This window comes from Alnus glutinosa, chromosome 6 (assembly GCF_958979055.1).
Source record: "Alnus glutinosa chromosome 6, dhAlnGlut1.1, whole genome shotgun sequence".
NCBI classification, from domain to species: domain Eukaryota; kingdom Viridiplantae; phylum Streptophyta; class Magnoliopsida; order Fagales; family Betulaceae; genus Alnus; species Alnus glutinosa.
In genome coordinates, this window is record NC_084891.1 from 19665756 (window position 1) to 19673539 (window position 7784).

A 7784-nucleotide genomic window follows, 5' to 3' on the forward strand; every position below is an offset into this window, starting at 1 on the left:
CAGAGTTTTACTCTAGTAACCGCATGGGCAACTATGTGTCATAGACATGAAGTTGTAATGCCCTAGGATTCGGTGTTAACCATATTCGGAAAATGATAGTAAGTTCGTACTAAAGAGCGAGATGACATGTTTTAAGCTTGGTGTACTTGGATGTGGCGCTATTGCTTGGGATATCAGTGTGACTTGGGAGTAGGTAGATGGATTGTCGTAGTACATCCGTAAGGAGTGCTTGGATATCAGAGTTTTACTCTAGTAACCGCATGGACAACTATGTGCCATAGACATGAAGTTGTAATGCCCTGAGGCATGGTGATATCACAGTTAATAACGTTAGATCTTTGTGCATTTGAGCTACAAACATAAAAGTATTATTGTAGTTGGGTGTGTACATAGTTGCTTCCAAGCCAATGGAACTCATAAGTATGGGTCCAACTACATAGTATGTTTTAAATATTTTCTGATAGTCGGTGTTCGCTATATCAGCTACGGGGGTTTTCAAACAAAAGTTTATAAATTGGTAACTGTTATAGTGTACGTGAGACTAAAAAGGAAAAGTTGGTTCATTGCGAAAACTCAGTTTAATATCATTGATGTCTCGGTATGTTTTATACTGAGACGGTGGGCTAATAATTCCACTTGTGCAGATGTGGCAACCCCCGCAAACGTGCAGATTCTGTTGTTGGCTGCAGGTACTCCAGTCGTAGTAAATGGTCTCGTAAATGTGTACTTGGGATATTATGAACGATGCTCGCCACGACGGTCGTAATTGCGGAACTATGGGCGTCCTCTATTTTATAGGTTTTGTTCATGGCTTGTGACCCCTGTGTCACTTATTGTATAAAGCCATTTCTGTTGTGTTTTTATATTGAGGAAAGACTTAAACAGATAGATGTTAAATGACTCTTATTGTAATTAATTTGTGATAGATGTTTAAGATGTGAATTCTGCTGTTAGATTTATGTTTTCCGTTGCATAGTTAGATAGATGTTATACTTTGATTTGCCAGGTACATATTATGGGGTATGTACCATATGTTGGCTTTGCGACATATCGTCGTGCCACTATGAAGATTCATTTATATTTTGAGAGATTAGTGTTTATGAAATGTTTTGTATATATAAAAAAAATGGGTCATCACAGGAAGACCTCAAACTCTTGGTGTATGCTCTCAACAAAATGTCCAATACTGTGTAAATGAGGAGGGACGGCTGATAATGCTTGGATAACTTGAAGAGCATCCCCTCAAAAAGCACAACAAAACCAACCTCTTTTGCAAAGAGGACTACTTGGTGCACCAACATGGCCTCCGCCATCTTTGGATCCACCAAGGACCGTTGATAAGAAACTTTGGTGCCCAAAAAATTCTCGAAGTGGTCCCGAGCTACACACCCACACCCACACCCAATACATCCGGAACCCTTATTGATAGAGGCATCCCAATTCACCTTGACCACATCTTGAGGAGGAGGTTGCTAAGGATAATTGGAGACATAATCACTCCTTGCTGGACCTGCTCGATTGAGTGGAGGAGAGTTGCACCATTTGAATTTCTCACAAGCCTTAGTTGCCTCTTCCACAATGGTATTTGGGTGAGCAAATTTTCCTTCAAAAATAAAGGCATTCCTTTGAAACCAGATCTTCCGCGCCACCAAAGCCATGAGAGCCATCTGTTATATGTTCAACCTGTTGGAAAAAAAGACAAACAGCAAAGTAAAATTGTCCCCTAGCATGGCACATTTTTGAAAACACATGGGACCATGTCCCCAAACATCTTGAGCTCCCGGGCAGCCCCATATTGCATGGAAAACAGTTTCCTCTGCTAGATGGCACACAGGGCAAAAGTTGTTATCCACCACCTTTCTAGTGAACAAATTCACCTTGGTCGGTAACAGGTTGTGATAGGCCCTCCAAAGGAAGACCTTGACTGCATTGGGGACATGCAAGGACCGTAGGATCTTCCAACCACCCCCCCCCCCCCCCCCCCCCCCCCCCCCCCGGATCAACCGGATTAGAGCATTCTCCAATGGTACGTTGTTGGAGCTCCTTTGTAAGGTGGTAGGCACTGCGAACTAAGAATGCACCAGTAGAAGTACCTTGCCAAACCAATCTATCCGGAGGGAAGGTGGAGCAAAAGGGGATGCTAGTAATGAGTTGGGCTTCCTCTGCAGAAAAAATTGAATTAATAAGACCTGCATCCCAGCTCCTGAGATCCCTATCAATAAGTTGAGAAACCAAAGAATTTCCATCAATTAAGTTAGAGGACGATTGCAGTAAAAAAAATGCAGGTTTCGGAATCCAGCGATCACCCCACACTAATATGAGAGTTAAGAGGTTTGAACATGCAATATTCTTCTCTTGTAAGTCATCACATGGATTAATAAAGATAAAAAAAAAAGGGTTAATTACATTTTTTTTCCCCATGAATTACTAGCCATTGTCAATATACTCCTATGAACTGATACTCTCACCACCGATCGCATCAAACTACCATTTAGATATTAAATTTCTTTTAAAGACAAATACTTTCAAAAAATAATTTAATAAAAAACATCAATATTAAAAACTTAAAAAAACTAATTAAAAAAATTAAAAATTAAATAAAAACCAAAAAAATAAAAAATAAAGAAAACTTAAACTAAAAAAAAAAAAAAGGATAAATGCAAAATTTTTCCATGTGTTTGGCTTAAATTATAATCATTTACTGTGGTATAAAAAAACAATAAAATATTCAAAGTTCTTTGGGATAGACCAAAATAACAATTTAGTTCTTATAGTTAAATTTTGTCAAAACACTTGACGAATTTCGTTAGTGTGTCACGTCAGCACCAATATTATGATGAGACATGTCACTCTTATAAAAAAAAAAAAAAAATTAATATATTAAAATTTTAAATACATAAAACATAAAAATTTAAAAAGTTGAACATAAATAAACAAAAGAATAAGAGACCGTTCACCCCAAGATTGTTCGGTCCATTTATACCCTCTCCCCCCCCACCCCCAATTTTGAATAAGAATTTTTATGGTATTGCTTATAGTATTATAACGGCGTTCTATTAAAAAAAATAAAAAAGAAAAGATGTTACTGTTATATAGAATGATGCTCATTCAAGTTGATTTCATCCAATTTAACAATTGGCCAAAATTTGTAAAAGGGAAAAATATAAAAAAAACTCCTTGAACTACCGGTCGATTTTAGAATAGCCCTTTAAATTTTGAAGTGCACTAATGTGACCCATCAAACTACCAAAGTGTGCCAAAATGGCCACTTTTGTCGAAATATTCCTATAATACCATTAATCTCTTAAAACTTAAAATAAAAAATTAATAAAAAAACCATTGTTTTTACAAAAAAAAATTTTAAAAAACTATTAATATAAAACTAAAAAGTTAAAGAAATTAAAAACTTAAAAAATTAATTTAAAAAAGAAAAGTAAAAACAAGAAGAAAAGGGCCACCCCAATTAAAAAAAATTAATTTTTTTTTAAAATTTTTAGTTTTAGTTTAATATATATATATTAACAGTGACATGTGTCATCATTTCATTGATGCTAACATGGCACACTAAAGGAATCTGTCAAATGTTTTGACAGATTTGACTACTGGGAATAATTTAGTTTTATAAATGTATATTTTTAATATATAGATATTTTTTTTTAGTAAAAGTGATACATGTCATCATTTTATTAGTATTGACGTTGACACTAACAGAATCCGTCAAGTATTTTGACAGAATTTGACTACAATGACTAAAATGTTATTTTTTTTCCTACCTCAAAGACCTTTCAATTATTTTTTATTCCGCATTGAGGAATTTGTAATTTAGGCCAACCATGTGGATTATTTTGCAATTTTTTTTTATTTTTTTAAAAGTTAATTAGTTTTTTTTTCTTTTTAAAATTTTAAGGAAATATGAGTATTATAGGAATATTTCAAGAAAAATGGCATTTCTGACTTACTTTAGTAGTTTGATGGGTCACATTTGTACACTTAAAAATTCAGGAGACTATTTTAAAATCGATTGTTAGTTCAGGGGGCTTTTTTTTTATATTTTTCCCTTTGTAATTTTTTTTTTTTTTTTTTAGAAAAAAAAAGGAAAAAGAAAGGTCCCCTTGCCCCTTGGGGGAGGCTGTGAGCTACCTCCATTCTCTTTCCTTTCTGTTTATTTTATTTTATTTTATTTATTATTATTATTATTATTATTATTATTATTATTATTATTATTATTACTAGTATTTTAAATTTGTTTAATTTTAAGGATATTATATGTAAATTTTGTTTATAAAGTTAAGGTATTTGTGTCATTTCAATTTTTTTAACGAAGTTGACTGACGGGAGTGGTGTTGTAGTAAGTAAATGGTAGTTTGATGCAGTCGGAGTGGTGAAAGTGTCAGTTCATGGGATATATTGACAACGGCTGATAGTTCATGGGAAAAAAAGGTAATAATAAAAAAAAAAGGCTGAAGAACTATCTTTCTATTTTTCTTTTTTTTTTTTTTTTTTTTTGAAATCAAGAACTATTTTTCTATTGATTGAGTGACTTGTCTTGTTTTGAGTATTCTAATTTCTACATAAACTATAACCATTTCCAGGCATGAAAATTGTTAAGAAATAAAATATATATATATATATATATATATATATATATATAAAGCCCCTTTGAACTAACAATCGATTTTAGAATAGTTCATTAAATTTTCAAGTGCACTAATGTGATCCGTCAAACAATCAAAGTGTGCCGAAAATGTCAATTTTGTCGAAATATTCATATAATACCCTTATTCTCTTAAAAACTAAAATAAAGAATGAATAAAAAATTATTATTATATTTTTTTAAAAAAGGAAATTTAAAAAACTATTAATATAAAACTAAAAAGTTAAAGAAATTTAAAACTTAATTTTTTTTTAAAAAATAATTAAAAAAAAGAAAAGAAAAAACAAGATGAAAAGAAGTGGCTCGGTAGCCACCTCTTGGTTGGGGTAGCCCGCGTTAATTTCTTTAACTTTTTAGTTTATATATATATATATATATAGTGCACGTCTTGTCATTTATTGATGATAACGTGGCACACTTACAGAATCAGTCAAGTGTTTTGACGGAATTTGACTGCAGTGAGTGATTTAGTTTTATAAATGTATATTTTTAATATATTGATTTTTTTTGTAAGAGTAACACGTCATCATTTTATTGGTGTTGGCGTTGACACTAACAGAATCCATCAAGTATTTTGACGGAATTTGACTATGATGGCTAATTTATTATTTTTTGCCTACCTTGAAGACCTTTGAATTATTTTATATTCTACAGTGAGCGATTTGTAATTTAGGCCAATTACATGAATTGATTTTGCATTTCTTCTTTTTCATTTTTCAAAAAAGAAAATAGTTTAGTTTAGTTTATTTAAAAAAAAAATAAAAAAAAATAAAGAGAATATGGGTATTATAGAAATATTTTGACAAAAGTGGCATTTTTGGTAGTTTGATGGGTCATATTAGTACATTTGAAAATTCAGTGAACTATTATAAAATCGGCTGTTAGATCAGGAGGCCTTTTTTTTTTTTTTTTTTTTTTTATATTTTTTCCAATTTTTTTTCTCCAATGAGAGATTTGTAATTTAGGCTAGTTACATGGATTGATTTTGCATTTATCATTTTTTTAAATAGTTTAGTTTATTTATTTATTTTTTATTTTTTTAAGTTTTTAAGAGATAGGGGTATTATAGGAATATTTCGATAAAAGTGACATTTTTGGCACACTTTAATTGTTTGATGGATCACATTAGTACACTTAAAAATTTAAAGGACTATTCTAAAATCGATCGTTAGTTGAGATTTTTTTTTTAAAAATTTTTTAAATTTTTTAAATTTTCTTTTATTTTTCTCTTATTAAAAAGAAGACCTTGAAATGAAATGAAGTTGCGTCAATCAACCCTCCAAAAAAAAAAAAAAAAGTTGCGTCAATCAAAACAGGCTACATTGGGTCGGTTTGAGTTGGATTGGACTATAGAGCTCTACATCATATATTTTTCTTAAATAATGTGAAGACAAAACCTAAAGGTTTTTTTTTTTTAAAAAAAATAAAATAAAATTTACATGGCTTTTAAGGCATGACCATTTCGTGTACCTGTTCTTGTCGAAAAAACTCCAAATTTGCACAAAGTATCCCTCCACACAGATCAGGTAAGACTTCTACTTTACCAACAGGCGTAGCCCCAAAGAATTGTTTGCACACACAAAAAAAAAAAAATCGAATCCTAGACATGATGGAAGTGCCACCAAGACTAAGAAGTCCCTTACCACCGGAGGGGAAAGAAAAAATAATGGTTACTAAATTAATGCAAGGCAGTATGTGAAGATGGTTTCAAACAATATTTTAAATAATTATTACAAACTCCCACACTTAAAACTATAACATCCTCCTAAAGACTTGCACGGCAACAATAATTAATAGCATTAGAGCATTTTTAGTGGACTTGCCAAAATAGTTTTCTTACTATTTTGGTGAGCCAAAATCACTAAAAATCAAATAAAAAAATCTATACCCCAATAGCCTCACCAAAGTAGTGATTTTTGTTTGGTGAGTCAACAATGCTTACCAACTTGTTCACTCACCAAAAGAATAAAATTTATCTCCCATTTTTTTTTTAATATTTTTTTTCACACTCAAAGCAAACATTCATTTCTCTCTCTTCTTCTTCTTCTTCTTTTTTTTTTTTTTTTTTTTTTTTTTTTTTTTTTAAAAAAAAATTATTGTTATTTCTTATCCTAACCTTTATTTATATTTAATTTGTTGGGAATAATCATACTCCAAGTTGAATTGTGATAGTAGCTCCAATCCGGGTCCAATAAGAATTTTTTAAAGAATCTGGTCAACAGTCTAACTCCCAGATGAATGGGGATAGGACTCCTAAACTAAATCAAACTTTGGGCCTCCTAGTTTAAGTGAGAGTAGTAAACCTAATTCAGGTTTGACTCAACGACATAATGTTTTATGCATTGAGCACACTTTTATCTCAGAAGCTAATTTCAAAATCGGAGCGAGACCCCGAAAACATTGAAGAATGTGCAACATCAAATATTATGGGGGACTACGCCACATAGGCTTTAGGAGAATGAGAGGGGAATGTGGGGGTGGTGTATAACATTATTCGGATAAGACAAATATTTAAAAATATGACCGTTAGGATAAGATAAATATTAAAAAATATAATCGTTAGGAAAAAAGGCAAAATTTTAAAAATATGACCATTAAAAGAAGACAGATATTCATAACTATGACTCTTAGGAAAAGACCACCATTCAAAAATATAAATGTTAGGAAAAAAATATTTAAATGGAATAGTGAAAATGAATAACTAAAATAGTGAGGCTGCTATGGGTACTTTAAAAAAATAGATAGCTAAAATAGTAAAAAATAATTTTTAGTTATTTTGACTAGTCAAATTTAATTAGTCTATTAAGAGTGCGCTTGAAATTGCGATTTCGTAGACAAAATATACGATTTTAAAACAGATCGCAAAAAATGAATTATTTGGGAATTTCGTTTTTAAAAAATTGTGATTTGAAAATGTAGAAAATTGCTTTTTCAAATCGCAAGCAATGTGGTGCTTTTTTGAAAATGTGAAATTTTAAATGCGGACTTGTGATTTTAAAGGTCAAACTATAATTTTACTAAACGCTTAACTATATTTTTAAAATTATTTTTTTAAATCTCACATTTTAAATTAATATTTTTAAATTGCACTTTTTAAATTCGCATGCTCTTAATGAGTTGGCTTTAATAG